Source organism: Heliangelus exortis, chromosome 11, assembly GCF_036169615.1.
Source record: "Heliangelus exortis chromosome 11, bHelExo1.hap1, whole genome shotgun sequence".
NCBI lineage: Eukaryota > Metazoa > Chordata > Aves > Apodiformes > Trochilidae > Heliangelus > Heliangelus exortis.
In genome coordinates this window covers 16749047-16763827 of record NC_092432.1, presented here as the reverse complement: position 1 = coordinate 16763827, position 14781 = coordinate 16749047, and the positions used below count along the sequence as shown (strand labels likewise).

Here is a 14781-nt window from a genome sequence, read left to right as displayed (position 1 = left end):
AAATTCTGTCGTCAAGGGCTAACAGCCTGCAGTATGCTGTGCTTGCTATCTGAAATCCCTGTGAAAAAATTCTGCATGGTAAGAGGAAGAAATCACTTGCATTTAACTCCAACTATATAATTCTGTCAAGTTCAGCCAAAGTGCTCATTCAGAGTTCAAAGGAATAACACACATGAGTGAAAAAAAATTACATTCTCAGAGAAAATGCCACTACACAAAAGACAGTTTTCATGGATGCCTGCACTCATACTATGGGAAGGCTCACAGTACTTGGAGCTTGTTTTGTGACATGGCTTGATGTAAATGCATTGTGAAGGAAAGGGATAAAGATATGCATCTCTCTGCTGCCCTCACTGTGACTGTCTCAGAAAAAAAACCACCTCAGTTTGCAATGGTACTCAGTACCCACATGCCTGCAGGGAGTAAGCAAGAATGAAAAACTGATGCATTTAGTTTTACCCATTTAAACAGTAGCTTCAAATACACCATAGAGGCATCTAGTCCACACAGAAAAAAAAAAAAAAAAAAAAAAAAGTTTTACTGGTTTTATTTACAACCTTCACTGGCTACACATGCCCTTATTACTTCTACCCCCAAAATAAAACATGCTTACTTCACTGATAGCAAACAACTTAACTCCAAAAAATAACAAGTAGCTATGGTTTCACTGCAACTGCTGCTAATCTAGTATCTGGGTAATCAGTTATATTTATATTTGAATAATTAAAAACTCAGTAACCACAACTGTTTTTCCAAGGGATAAGACAAAGAGTCTTCTTAACAAGTAGATAAAATGCATTACACTCTTCCCTGATGCATCTGCTGGTCTCTCTCACCTTATGAAGCACTAGCACATATTAAAAGATAAAAACAACCCCTGGTCTCTTCATTATTCAAAAATCTCATAATTTCAAAAAGAGCATGTCCCAGCAGATTCTGGTACAACAAATATCACCTGATGCCACTATCACATCTACAACTAAACGGATCACTTGAAAAACTCAAAGGCAAAACACTGTAAGAGCATTTTATAGTGTCTTGGGCTGTGGAAGACTGAATGGGTGAATGAAATTGCAAGTGCATCTTGCTCTGCTTATAAGCTTTTGTGCTTGAGGAGAGCAGTTAGCATTTGGTCCAGATATACACCACCAATACTCCCACAAATGGAAGGATTACATGGAATGATCGGGTAAGCTCAAAGTGCTGCAGTCAGTGACAAAACATCCAAGAGGGAACATTCTCACCAAAACCAACTAGAATTTCTGTTCAGGAGTGATACTTAGTCTTTTCCCCTCCTGAGCCCAAGATCTCACTGCAACAGAGGAAATGTTGGCAGGGTGAGTGGGGTACAAAGAAAGTAGGGCTCTCACCTACCTTACTGCGCTGTGGGCTAAAACAAAGCATTAAGTGTAGATTTTAGACCTCCAACAATACCTAAATTCACAAAAGTCAGAAAGCAGCCCAAAAGAAAAAATAGGTGGGTAACAAAATTTTCATATAAACCACTTAATGCCAATGAAGAACTACCCAGTTAATCTGGTTGTCAAAAAGCTAAATACAAACAACTCAAAAAGCCTGAAATTACAATCAACAAACTGTATAACCCATGAACAAAATTATTGAGAAATGGCAGCATTTCCAAGCTTATGTCTATTAAGCAAGGTACATATATTGAAATGTGATGATCTCTGCATAAAATGGATTTGGAGGTACAGACTGTCTGGTTTGAAGTTCAAGCTATTATCCCCAGAACATTTATTATGACCTTGAGTAGGATCTGATGAAACCATGCAGTGCATCATCTGTAAAACACGTTTCCCTCACTCTTTTGTGTAAAGCCCTGTTCTGCAATCCACTGAAGACACCAAGTCCCTGTAAAAAATATAATGCTTATTTTGCAATGAGTATGTGCATTTAGGTTGACAGAATTCTAAAATAAATTTGATGGCTTGTTTCAACTGGTATATTATCACTGCAATTCTTCTCTGGATGGTATGCATATATAACTAAATAAAATCACTGCTTTCTTTAATGCCCAGGTTTATCTAAGAACTCATCCACAACATTCCTCTAGAGTTTCAGCAAGTGCTTAGAATTTGAAAGGGTAATTATAAGGCAGAACAGAGAAAAATTGACACAGCTTTTTCTAATATGGTGCAAATGCAAGAAAGACTGTTCCATCCTGTGATAAGTGCAAAGGAAATGAGTTATCTTTGGTAAGATTTTACCCACTGAAAAATGGGTTTGTAGTTCAGTCAAGTACTGTAAGTACTATTCCTCCCTCTTGGAAACACTGTTAAACTTCTCATAGTTACAGTGCCAACTGTCTGTGTCTCCCAGTTCCACCCCTCCTCCTTGTTTGCTTTGTGTTTGAAGGGCCTTTGTGCACAAAAAACACCCAATGAACTGTGTGTTCTGCCTAAGCACAACTGACATCAAAGATGATCTGTAACAAAGAAGGAAAAAGTGCTCATCACTCAGAGCAGCAATATACCAATACCATTCATGCCACCCCTTCCCAGGGGAGCTGAACTCCTCTCCTACCTAGACTGCTCACATCCAGGTTACAACACGAAGCCATTTGCTTCACTCTTAGTTCTGCAAACCTGTACATATGTGCTTGATTTTACAGCCATGAATAGCCCCTCCTGACTTCCATTACACTATGCCCTACACAGAGTGCTGCTCAGACAAAGCCAATGAGACAACTTAGGAGCTTAGAGCTAAGGTTGTGTGTAAGTATGCACTGTATAAAGAATTTTAGAGGCATAAACCAGTGCCTTCTACAATGAAAAGAATATTCTGTGCTTTTCGAGCAGTGTTCATCTGTCCTTTTCAGCCTGAAACAACAAACATTTATCTGCTCATAAAACTTTGTGTAGTTTTAGTTCCAAGCCAAAGAGCTTACAGGCATTCTGAATTCACAGAACATTTGATTAGAAATCTACTGTCATAAATGTAGCCCCTGCTGATCAATACATGGGTTGAGATAAATTAAAACCACAGTAAGCTGCTGAAACACTATGAGGCACTGCAGCTTTCAGCTTTGTCAAACACAATATGTGCCTCCCAGTAATTAAAACAGAAATGCCAACAAGAAGCAAATACTCTTGTTAGAGAGATTCTGAAGTTATTAATTCTTCTTATAATTACTGGAGTGAAAGGGTGTGGGGAATCTCAGAATCTTTAGTTTGATTAATCTCCAGCTGCACAATCACTAAAAAAGAATTTAGGGATTTTCTTGGATTAACTCCAGTCCCTAAGTACTGAATATCCAGCAGCATCCAGTGTGCATTAGGTGTACCTTCTGAAACTTCTGGTTTCATTTCCAGTTCAGACCATTTCACACTGTGAACCAAATAAAAGGAAGTAAGAATGAGTCGAAGATTTGCTTCAAAAACATCCTCAGGCTCCAAAGTAAAGTGAGTGTAATGTTTGCACTCAGGTACCCAAAGTACTCTCATGTTGTTTTTTAAAAAAGTAAAGTTTTCTTATTTTATAATGAAAGGCAAGTGATTTATTTCACTTGGTTTTCTTACACACTCACAAAATGCCTAAATGTTATTTAAGTAACACAAATATCAGGAAAAGCAAATAAATAATGCTCCCATGAATCTTGTATAAAAGTAAAAAAATTGTTCACACTGCAGAGTGTGTATTTCATTTCTGAGCTGGCCTTAGTCAAATCAGAAAAATGTTTTTAAAGAGACTTACCCAGTGACTGAGTTCTACTCATATAATATATCCACTCAGCAAGAAAACACAGAGAACTCCCAGGTAAGAAATATTTCTCTTACTGCCCTAAAAGACACATCTTGAACAGCTTAGTATACTGATATAGCTCTAAAAATTTCATGGTCATTTAGTAACTTAAATTGATATTGAACAAATCCATAGTTTGCAAACATTTAATTATTCTCAACGGAAGACTTTCTAATTGATTAGCTTAGATGTTTCTCTTAGCAAAAATAAAAAATGAGCTTTAAGAACATATTTTTCTGTTGTTTCTTCCAGTCAGTGCTAATGACATACCCATCACAAGATGCTTTTCTGACTTATCTAGTATATGAGGGAAGTATTAAACAGAGATGACAGTTTTACAGTAAAGCAAATGTTCAGAAATTTAAAACACACTTGGAAAGAAATCAAGAGTTTTTAATAATTCTGTTACAGGCCTAATACATGAAGAATCTCTTTACCTCTTTCCATGCTGTCTCCTAGAATTTAATCTGAAAGGATTATAAGGGACAGTTTCCTACAAAAACTCTGATACTCTTCTGCATCTCACATGAGGATGAGCACACTGAGGATATGGAAACACAAAATACATGCTCAAAACCATTGATCTGAGCTTCCAGTCATTCACTTCTATCAGGACTGAGAGCTTGCCAAGTCTGAGATAAGGGGTTTTTAGTCTGTAAAGCACAAAGCATACAGGCCTTGTAGTTATAAATTAACTTACATGTGCAATATATTATATACACCTCTTAAAAAAATTATAAATCCTCTAGTATTCTAGCTGTAGCAATTACATCTGTGCTGCTTTCATGTGGCAGACTGAAATCTGGGGCATAATCTGCTTTACAAGCCCTGTTCTGTAGTAATCCTGCTGGAATGTGCATTGTGCATCAACCTTACCCTGCCTTTTAAGAGGGAATGTTTCTCATATTTCATTAAAGCTATACCAGAACAAGTTAAACTTACAGAACTGCTGTGCTCTGGCTTATCAAGTTAATTAGAGCTTGATTCTCTGAGGTGACTGCCTTCTTCAGCTAGTACCCATGAAAACTTCTCTTAGACAGATTTCCTGCTTGCTTTCCCTTTCATTCAGGAGCTTGTGAGTTCACTGTTTGGACCTTATACTTAACAATTTTCATTAGTGTAGTTACCTCAACTCATGATTTTTGTTCTTTCAGTGGAGGTTTGTAGTATTCCTGCTAGCTACTTTTGTAAAAAAGGGGAAAAAAAAAAAAAAAAAAGGAGAGAATACCTAATAGTGATCCAAACTTTCTGCTAGATGAGCCTGTTTAGGACATTATTCTCTAGTATGACAGATGAGTTTCAGTAAAAGAGAACCAATAAATTTTGCACATGACTTCTTGCTACACTCAATACATGCAGCTAGGCTTGAACAAGAGCTCTCTATCTTACAGTTCCAAAAAAGAGTTTGAAGTCTACTTCTCTACATACCACAGTATTTATCTCAATGTTCTCTGAAGTACTTTGCCACTATTTTCCAAGCCTATCCAGTATTAAGACTGGGGTTTGGGAGACACAGGATAGAATATCTTCTTGTCTTGAATCCTGTTCTATCCCCAATCTATTACAGTTCAAAAAATTATGAAATGAATACTTCATTCTTTCTTGGATGGGTTCCTGAACAAGTCCAGAAGAGTACTAGATCCCTGTGAGGGGGCATCCATCTACACTGAAGAGTTAGTACAAATGAAGGCATAGAGATACTTGTTAAATCTTCGTGCACGCAGTAGAGCCATCATCAGTAATTCTATAGTTAGGTGGAATCTAGGATTTCCTTATCAGCATTATTCACAATAGTGGAAGTTTTTATTTATGTCAGTATTTGACTTGAGACAGAAGGTGCTTATGGCAAAGTATTTAAAAACAAAACAAAGTCCAGTCTTACAGGTGTAACAAGAATTGCAGTATAGCCATTAATCAATGCAATTCTGCCCTCACCATGTCTTTGCTTTAACTCGCAAAGGTACTGATGTGTATTCACTGTATAGATTAACTCAAATTAACTAATACCAATTATTTTCTTCCTTGTGTTTTGTATACCTCTCCCCACTACATTTATTAATTTGCCCACACTTTGATAAAGGCATCTGTATTATCTACATAGGTATACTATATTTATGCCAAAAGATAAAAAATGCCCTTCCAGGGATTGTTAGGAAGCATCAGTGTGCTTGCTTTATTGGCTTTGCAGGCAGAAAGTTCCCATGAAGGATTAGGTAAAATGATTTGTGCCTTTTAGTTGCAAAGCTCATACTAAGCTGGACATTCTCAGGATGTGCTGAGTCCTGAGAGGACTGCTCAACTTTGCTGAATGTGCAGTTCCATGAAACACTGATTACTATACAATTCCAGCTCACTGGCCTTAAGCATTAGCATGGGATTTTACTTCCTCCCCCCACCCCACACTCTAGCAGACCTTCAAGCAGGGTACAGGGGAGTGAAGATAGCATTCTAAAATGAGACACATCCAAAGGTAGACATATGTAATTTAAAATAATGCCTACCATCTTCATTTTACCATAATGCTATTTCAGGCCTATCAATAAACAAAAAGGAGCACAACAGAACGTGGGTTTTTTGTCAAGAAAAAGAGCAATGAAACTTTCAGGACTTTGCGTCGCTTTGTTTTGTTTGTTTGTTTTTTTAACAAGAAAGTAATACTCATGATTAAAAACTACAGATGACAGGTTAAATGAGTCCTTCATAAAGGAAAGGAAAGGATTACAACCAATGCTTTCCAGGACTGAAACGCAAGACCAAACAAAACAGAAGCAAAGTGCAAAGCTACAAGCAGGAGTTGATGAAAGTGCACAGTAATTCAATATGCTCTGCTGCACAGCTGAGTTAACAGAGACCAAACACCTCCTTTCTTTTTCCAATAGTGAAACGTGGGGTTTATTACATTTCTCTCCAGTCTTTTCTTGTGAATAGCTTTAAATGCCTAGTTATATGCTTCTTGGACAAAAAGCTGCTTTCTATCAGAAACAGCAAAATATAGTAAAAATATCAATTGAGAACCTCTTGGAAGTCAATGCATGTTCTTTTCACTACAAGTGAATCCAAACAGGAGCCAAGATTCAACAAAGTCACTTAAGAATTGTACTGAAATTTTCATGGACCATTAGTCTACACAGAGAACAAATTTTAAATTACCTTTTAGTATATGTACTAGATATTTTAGAAGTTACTTGCTAGCAGTTACCAGCATTTTTCATCATCCATCCAATGTATTCACTGCTTGTAAACACAAAAATGGTCATTCTTAGAAATACTCACTGTTGTCACTCAGAGAAGGCTGATGACTGGTACTCCAGCAGAAAATGCTCGTGTGCCATTGTTGCAGCTCTGGGCTGCTTTTACACACATGGAGGAATCATTATCTCGGTTCCATATTAAAACTGACTTTAATGTCACTAACAGAGATCATGGCTGATAGAGGAGCCCAGCCATGGAGCCCTTGATCCCACCAGCTCTGCTGGAACAGAATCAGTCTATAACCAGGGAGTTATAAAACAGATCTGTCCACTCAGGTTGTCACCAGAGGCGTCTACTATTACCTGTAACAACAATACAATGACTGAAAATCTGCAAATAAAGATGATGAGTCTGTACCCTTTAAAGATTGAAGTGCAATTATATGCTTTTGCCTTGGGGTTGCTATGATTCTTCAGTGATGTTTTTTTACATGGTGAGTAAAATAATTAATATCTGATTAGTTAAAATAATTAATATCTGATGCTTTAAGCATTGACTAGCACTGTGAGGAAACAAGGCAAAACTAAGACATATATGTCTGAAACAGAACTTACATATGTCCTAAATATGTGCTAGGAAATAAAATCCTTCCCTAAATTCATTACTACAAATTTCTAATTCACAGAAAAATAAATCTTGAAATGATAGAAAAGCTAACAAATTCTAAAGAGATGTAGGATGAGCTTTTTGATAAAGTTGTATGTATCTGAATAAACATGCCTCAGCTTCCAGACCCACAGAGCTTCTAAAAGCACTACTCACCCCCCCGTATTCAGTGGGAGGTTTGAATGACTCACAGCTTCCAAAACCAAGATTTTTGTTACAGATTTAAAAGGCTAGATGCAAGCACCTGTTTCAAAAAAATATTGGTGTTAGAAGTTATAATTTATTAAAAGTGCAACCTAATTGTGTAGTTATGTTCAGCAAGGATAAGAAAGAATGTAACAAAAAATATTAGCAAGAGCTGCCTTATCTATCAGAATGAATTTGTATCTACCACTGATGTAAAAGTGAGTGAGCTGCATGGGATTTCTAGTTGCAAAGAAATATGAAACCATTAACATATTTTTAACTTCATTTCCTATTATTTATATCTAATATTTATATTCTATTTAACTGTCTACCCTGAATGCTTTCTACTGCTAGGTGAGGAGAAAAATGGTTTGCCATGTGTCAAGCCCAGCAGGGATTGCTGGGTTAAGCTTTAGTGGCTAGGCCAGAGGGCAGGTTTTACAATTTACTCTAGTTGGTACCACCTTTGGCAGAGGGAAAGGTGGATCAGCTTGGGAGCTAGTAAAAAACCAAAGGAAACAAACAAGCAAACAACAAAATGAACCCCACAACAAAACCTGAAATACTTAGAAGTTATATTACAAGTTGGTTAGAAATTCTGATAGCTCTCCACATGATGGCAGAAATACAAAGCTTTCTGATCTGCAACTTTAAATGAAAAGTGGACAAGGAACATGGGTCCTGAACTGGAGTAGAAGAACTGACAGCTGTGGTTGCTACCAGAATCGCACTGAAGACAACTTTAGTAGCCAGAAGTAGCATGAACTCTGTATTTCAAGAACCCTCTGGTATCTACCATCTACATGCAGAGATCATTGGGATTTTAGACCAGTATCTTAACTACCTAGCTTCACTCACTACTGAGTTAGGCTCCTTAAACAACAATCATTTTTCACTTGTTAAGCTAAACTATGAACATTTCTTTAAATTCCCCCATCTGGTAAAACATCATTTGAGCAACACCTGTTTGCTCTCTCACAGTTTGGTGAAAGATGAAGTTTGCTGCTGAACAAGAACTCATCCTCAGAAAAGGGGAAGAAAAGAGACAGGATTTGTTTAGAGAAGGGCTTTTAAAAAAAGTGCTGAAACCACTTGGCATGAGAAGCATACCAGCTGTACTTCACAAATCCATGGCTAATCCTTGGAAAGAATCACAAATCCACTCAACCAGCAGGCTGAGTGCCATTTTATTGGTAAGAATAGGGAACAAAATGGAATCAAATAATCTTACTCATAATACTGGCTGTTAAATTTTTTGCTTGAGTCTCATAAAGTATGTATTAAGGAATCTTCGCTTAAGTCAGCCACAAAAAAATGAAAAACTGAAAATACCAAAGCTAAATGTAGGAATTTTCTAGAAAATAGTTTCATTCTTATGTCCTCATTGCTGCAAAACACACACCCAACTGAGCAGGCTTTATCCTGCACTTTGAAACAGGTTCAATTAGATCCAAGATCTGAACTTCTCACTAAGAAATACACAGATGTATTTCTTTCTTTTCAGGGCTGAGGTACACAGCCAGAATAAACATGGAATAATCTGCACAATCAATGTCTGTGCTATACCTGTACCTGCTGAGAGTGGCAGGGTATTACCAGTATCTATTAGCAGGTGTTAAATTAAATGCTTTTTTGCTGCAGATAGGCAGGTTTTGTTCTTTTTATAGTGGTATATACTGCCAGAAGATGTCAAATTCACACATTTTTAACTCCCCACCAACTTATGCACATTTTTCTGTCTGAATTGTACCATATTCCACAGCTTCATGTATTTAGTGTGGCTTTTGCCCCAGTACAACTTTGGTGAGGAAATCCTAGACACACTGAGAAGCTGTTTTGCTAAAGAGCTTTTATAAAAAAAATCTCACAAGTAAGATTTAATATAAGTTGGAAAAAAATTTACATGAATCATTAAACAGAGCAATCCTGTGCTGGTTCAGAGTTCTATTAGATACTATTATAGGCAATTTGTTTTCCTCATGTTCGTGATACATTTCTCAGCACCAGGGGTTGGAAAGGAGAGTGAGAGATGGAGGGCACAGGAAATGAAGAAAGAAGAGGTAATGCAACCTTTGCTTTCAATGTTCCTGTCCACAGTCCTGATAAAACAGCTCTATTATGACTGCTTAATTAAAAATTAATTGCTGTGGTAATGAAGGATATGCCTTATTAATCATTAATATATGTGAATTAAATCAGAGTATTCAGTGAAGTCTTACTACAAGGTACATTCAGAAAAAGACCCATGATCTTAGTTGTATCATTAAGGTCAGGGAGGGATTTTAAGGTATCTTGCAGAAAGAACTCCTCCTGTCATATTTTTCTCATGCAGCAAGTGATCACTTTGGCTCACTACAAGGGAAAATTTGAGTTTCAGTGGAAGAATTAATAGGGAGGTCTTTTCTATGTAGCACAGCTTCATCTAGTGGTTGATTAATCCAAGTGCAGCTGACTAAACAAGACCAAATTCTGAATGTGATGAAGGCCAGAAAGTTCTTAGGAAAGTGACACTTTCTTATTCTCTTCTACTGTCATCCACCTCACTTAAGTCTGGAAGAACACCAGGACATTTTGTACTACTAGATAAATCCTATATTGACATACATTGATTAATATGATTCCATGGAGAGTTCTTATAATAAACACTTTTCCAAGTACAATTTGCAGCAACATATTAGGAACTCAAATCCTTATCAAACGGGGTACATAAAATACCAGCCTGAGAGATGAACCATCCATGTCATCGGGACATTTCCCATGACTAATTGTATACACATGCTATTCCCTCTAAACCAGGATGTGAAGTTGTCAGAATTATTGTGGGCATGTTTGAGAACATCATCTCTGCCTGAACCACGGGGACTAGAGCTGTGAGAAAAAAAAAAAATGTCTTCAGATGAGATAAGGCCCCCCCTCAGTTCTCCTTCTCTCAACCTTTAAGCTTACCAGAAGGAGTTCTACACGTAGCAACTAGTTAACAGCAGAGCTACCATTAAATAAATGAATAAAAAGATAGTGTTATTTGATGCCAATATTCGTCTGAGAAGGTGGAGGCATTTCTCTGGTGAAGCAAGTAGTCTGAAGACAGAATGCTGATACAGGAGTTTGGAATTCTTGATGAATGACACTGCTAAAGAGCCACCCTTATGAGTGTTTGGTGAAGACAAGCCATCATGTCAGCATTTCAACAATCAGTGCTAATAACTTCAGAAAACACACTGACTTTTCACCTTTTAAGTCCTCTCATCAAACCTAGATCTGAAAAAATACACTGGTGCACTTCTGGGAATGAGAAGAATAAGGATTTTGTAAGAAAGGCACAACAAAATTGTGAAGTGAAATTAGATCCAAATACCAAAACAGGTACAAAATTCAACAGCAAAATTAAAAGATTCTCAACTTGGGATACTAAGTATCAGGTTAAAGAAATCTTACCCAGACATAAAAGACTGTTTTCCAAAACCAATGGGCTCAAGCTGGCTTCCATGCTTTCATACAACTTGCAGCTAAGCTGTAAAACTCTGGTGAAGGATGCTACAGAGACTAAAAGGCAACAGCATAATTTCACATAAAAACCCTCCAGTATTAACTTGGGTCCAGACAATCCCTATCTTAAATATTGCTGGACAACAGCAAACTCTGAGGGGTAACATCTACATCTTCCCTCTCTTCCTACAGCACTGACTTAAATGTGCTGTTACAGCTCTGAGCAACACAGATTTCTGGTCTGACCCAGCACAGCTGCTCTTATATTCTCATGCTTGTCTCTGAATTTAACAGGAAATTAAATGGAAAAAGCCCGTCAAGCTCACAAGCAGTTTGCCCAACTCCCACCTGGATTTTCAATCATAACTTTTATGAGAAAATTCATCTCCATAATTGAAAAATATTTGGGGGACTCAAACTTCAATAAAATTGAGGTAAAATATTAAGTGATTAAGATGTAATTTCAAAACAGCACTGTAAGCACTGATCCAGCTAATCACATGCTGATTAAATCTTTTATAAAGCTTTGGAATTTACCCTTTGTTCATCTATTCCAAACTGAAAAAAAGGGTTTGTTTTTGCAAAAATATAATATAAAAATAACTACCAACAATGCAGAATTGAACAAGGGTATTTACTACTTAAAGTGAACCCCAAGACATGATCTTAATGCATTCTTCTTCACCTCCCAATCTCTGTAAAGCACATTAATAAATAAACCAATGCACACGTTAATGATTCACTGCTGAATTGTACTAGGAATAGTCTTTGGTACCATGTATAAGAAACAAGGGAGGATGAACCTCTGAACAACTTCTCCCCCCCTTTTTTTTTTTTTTCCATGAAAAAAATTTGCAACACATAACCTGTAAAAAAAAAATTTGGAAGGAGGGAAATTAACATCAACTAGGAACTTTTTTTTATGTTTAATATAGCTTAGTAAGCACTGCTTGCTTTCCACTGGTAGAGGTTTAAGCCATTCAGCTATTAATCACATGAAAGCAGATATTAAGGAATATTAATCCATACCAGCTGTTACATCTTTTACTGGGCTATTATTAGAGATTAATCTTTATAGAACAAGGCTGCTTTTCATGTCATTTCCAAAAGGACATCATACATGGTGGGAATGTTTTAAAACACATCTCCATAACAAGGTTGAACAAAGCAGGAGATAATGACTACATGGTGAAACTTCATTCAACTTCATCCTTGAAATCTAAGACACTTATGTTTAGATGAGACACTGTCACTAATCAGTTGACTAGTTAATTCTTATTGTGACTGAAAAAATTGTTCTCATAGCTTGCTATTTACATCAAAAGAAAAAAGAATATTCTCTCAGTCATATTGAATGTCCTCATGAATATGCAGCTTCCTATCTTCAGTAGCAAGGAAAGAATCCAGTTTCAAATATCCAGTATGACCGAGTTGGTGGAGCCTTGATGAGGAATATTTAGGATTATAACATAAATTTAACAAAACAGAATCAACCCTGTGACCATAGTATTTTCTAATGAAGTATAGAATCCCTTTTGGGTGAGCCAGGTTTTTAGAGTAGCAATTGCTTTCACTGTTGGATAAACTCCATAGACAACTGCATCTGCAGACTCTACTAGAAACTCCTATCTGATCACATGCCATTAAAATCACAGAGTCTCACACTGTTCTAAAAAATAATTATTGCAGAAAAGGCTAGTATTATCTATTAATTATCATGAGATTGCCATCAAAAATAAGCTTGTCATCAGTTCCTTGAGTTTTGGATGAGCCTTCACCTGCTGCTATGGCAAATTCTGTTGTTAGTTAGAGGAAAGCTACATTGTCTTTATCTGTGGTCTCCTTTTACTAGCTGCAGGATTATTCTCTAAATATGTTACCAGAATTGTTCAGGGTACCTTTCCTTTTTATTCATCTGATATTTTACAGATTCAGACTCATTTTACAGATTACACCTGTATAAGTTTTACAGCGCAGCCTAAATGGTGAGGAAGAAGCTCTCTAGTGCCGTATGATTCCCTGTTCTCCCACCCTTCCTTGCAATTTACACAGCATCTTCTTGGCAGCTACTGCACATACAGACTCCTCAAATTTTAAAAATTCCTTCAGTGTCTCCCTTTTCTCAGTCTGCTCACATTCTGTCTGGGCAACCTGATCTGCTTCAGCGCATCCTCATCCTCATCTGCTGATGAACCAGCTGTTATTTATGTAACACGGGTTTTGATGGTTTTTCCTCTCCTTCCACATAAATACATGAAAATCCTGTTGTTTCACTCTCTTCATCCCACCTCCCAGGACAAACTGGCTTTCCCATGCCACAGATATTGTCCTCTCTACAGGACTTCTCCCATCTCCAACCCTTCGATGACACTTTCGCCACTTCTTGACAATAATTTGTCTGCTAACAACTGTCAGAAGCACAGGGCAGACAGAGGCAGTAGAATACAAAAGATAAGGTACATATCAGGAGGTAAAACTGGGGTCCAAATGTAAGCTTTTAAGCAATTCCTCATTGCTTGCTTTTTATTTAAATAAATAGCCGTGGGGTGTTTTTTTTCTCATTTCTTCTGTGCCACCTCACTAGCTCTGAAATTGTAAGGGATAACATGAGAAAAAATAATCCATTTTTACAGTTAATTAGGAGTCATTTCCAGTCCTTCAGATAGCCAAAGCTCAGCTTACTTTCCATTTTCACAGTAAGTGCCTAGCAACTCTGAGGAGGGCTTGCATGAACACAATGTTACACATCACAGATTAGTTAGCTGGGGGCTTTAAAAATACAAATAAAAAAGAAATAAAAAGTAAAAGTTCATTTCAACCAGCTACAGGGGGTTTCTTTGTTGGTTTGATTTGGTTTTTGGTTTTTTTTTCTGTTTATTTGGTTTTTTACCAGCAGTGTGGATGACGGAAGTTTTATTAAAGACTGGGGCTCACATAAACCAGAAAACTGTTACTGTAAAGTGAACAAGACATTTAACAGAAAGGGAAACAGAGGGAAAGTGAGTTGGCCAGACTCATATAGTAGGGTAGATGGCACAGCTAGTTAGAAAACTGAATTTCACCTGCTGATCCAATCCACCACACTGCCTATGAAATGGCTCTTTTTCAATACTTTCTAACTCTTTCTTTACTCTGCCACCTGCATTCTTCATATAATTTTTCAGGACTGACAAAACTGAAAGAATCAGCATCACTTGCAGATTGTACAAATGCAAATTCTAAAAGGAAAAAACATGATTTTTATATGCTGGACACCAGGCCAAGCCTACCATGACACCTGCAACTCATAATACCTGCACTTCTTCAGCTGGACAGTCTGCACTTGCTGTACTGCACATATGTGGAAATTGTGGGGTTTACACAGTCCAGACATACAGATGTTTGATGAGATCTATGAGTGTTCCCTACAAGTAGCAGCTATTAACAGTTTCAAAAATTTGGCAAACAGTTGGGCTTATACACACTAAGAATGTCAAAAGCACCCACAAA

General features: G+C 37.1%; 1 protein-coding gene across 4 annotated transcripts in view; it reads right to left on the bottom strand.

Moving 5' to 3' along the window:
• Positions 1-14781, bottom strand: part of TRPM1 (transient receptor potential cation channel subfamily M member 1) — a 121535-nt gene that overhangs the window by 52159 nt on the left and 54595 nt on the right. The window lies entirely within an intron of this gene.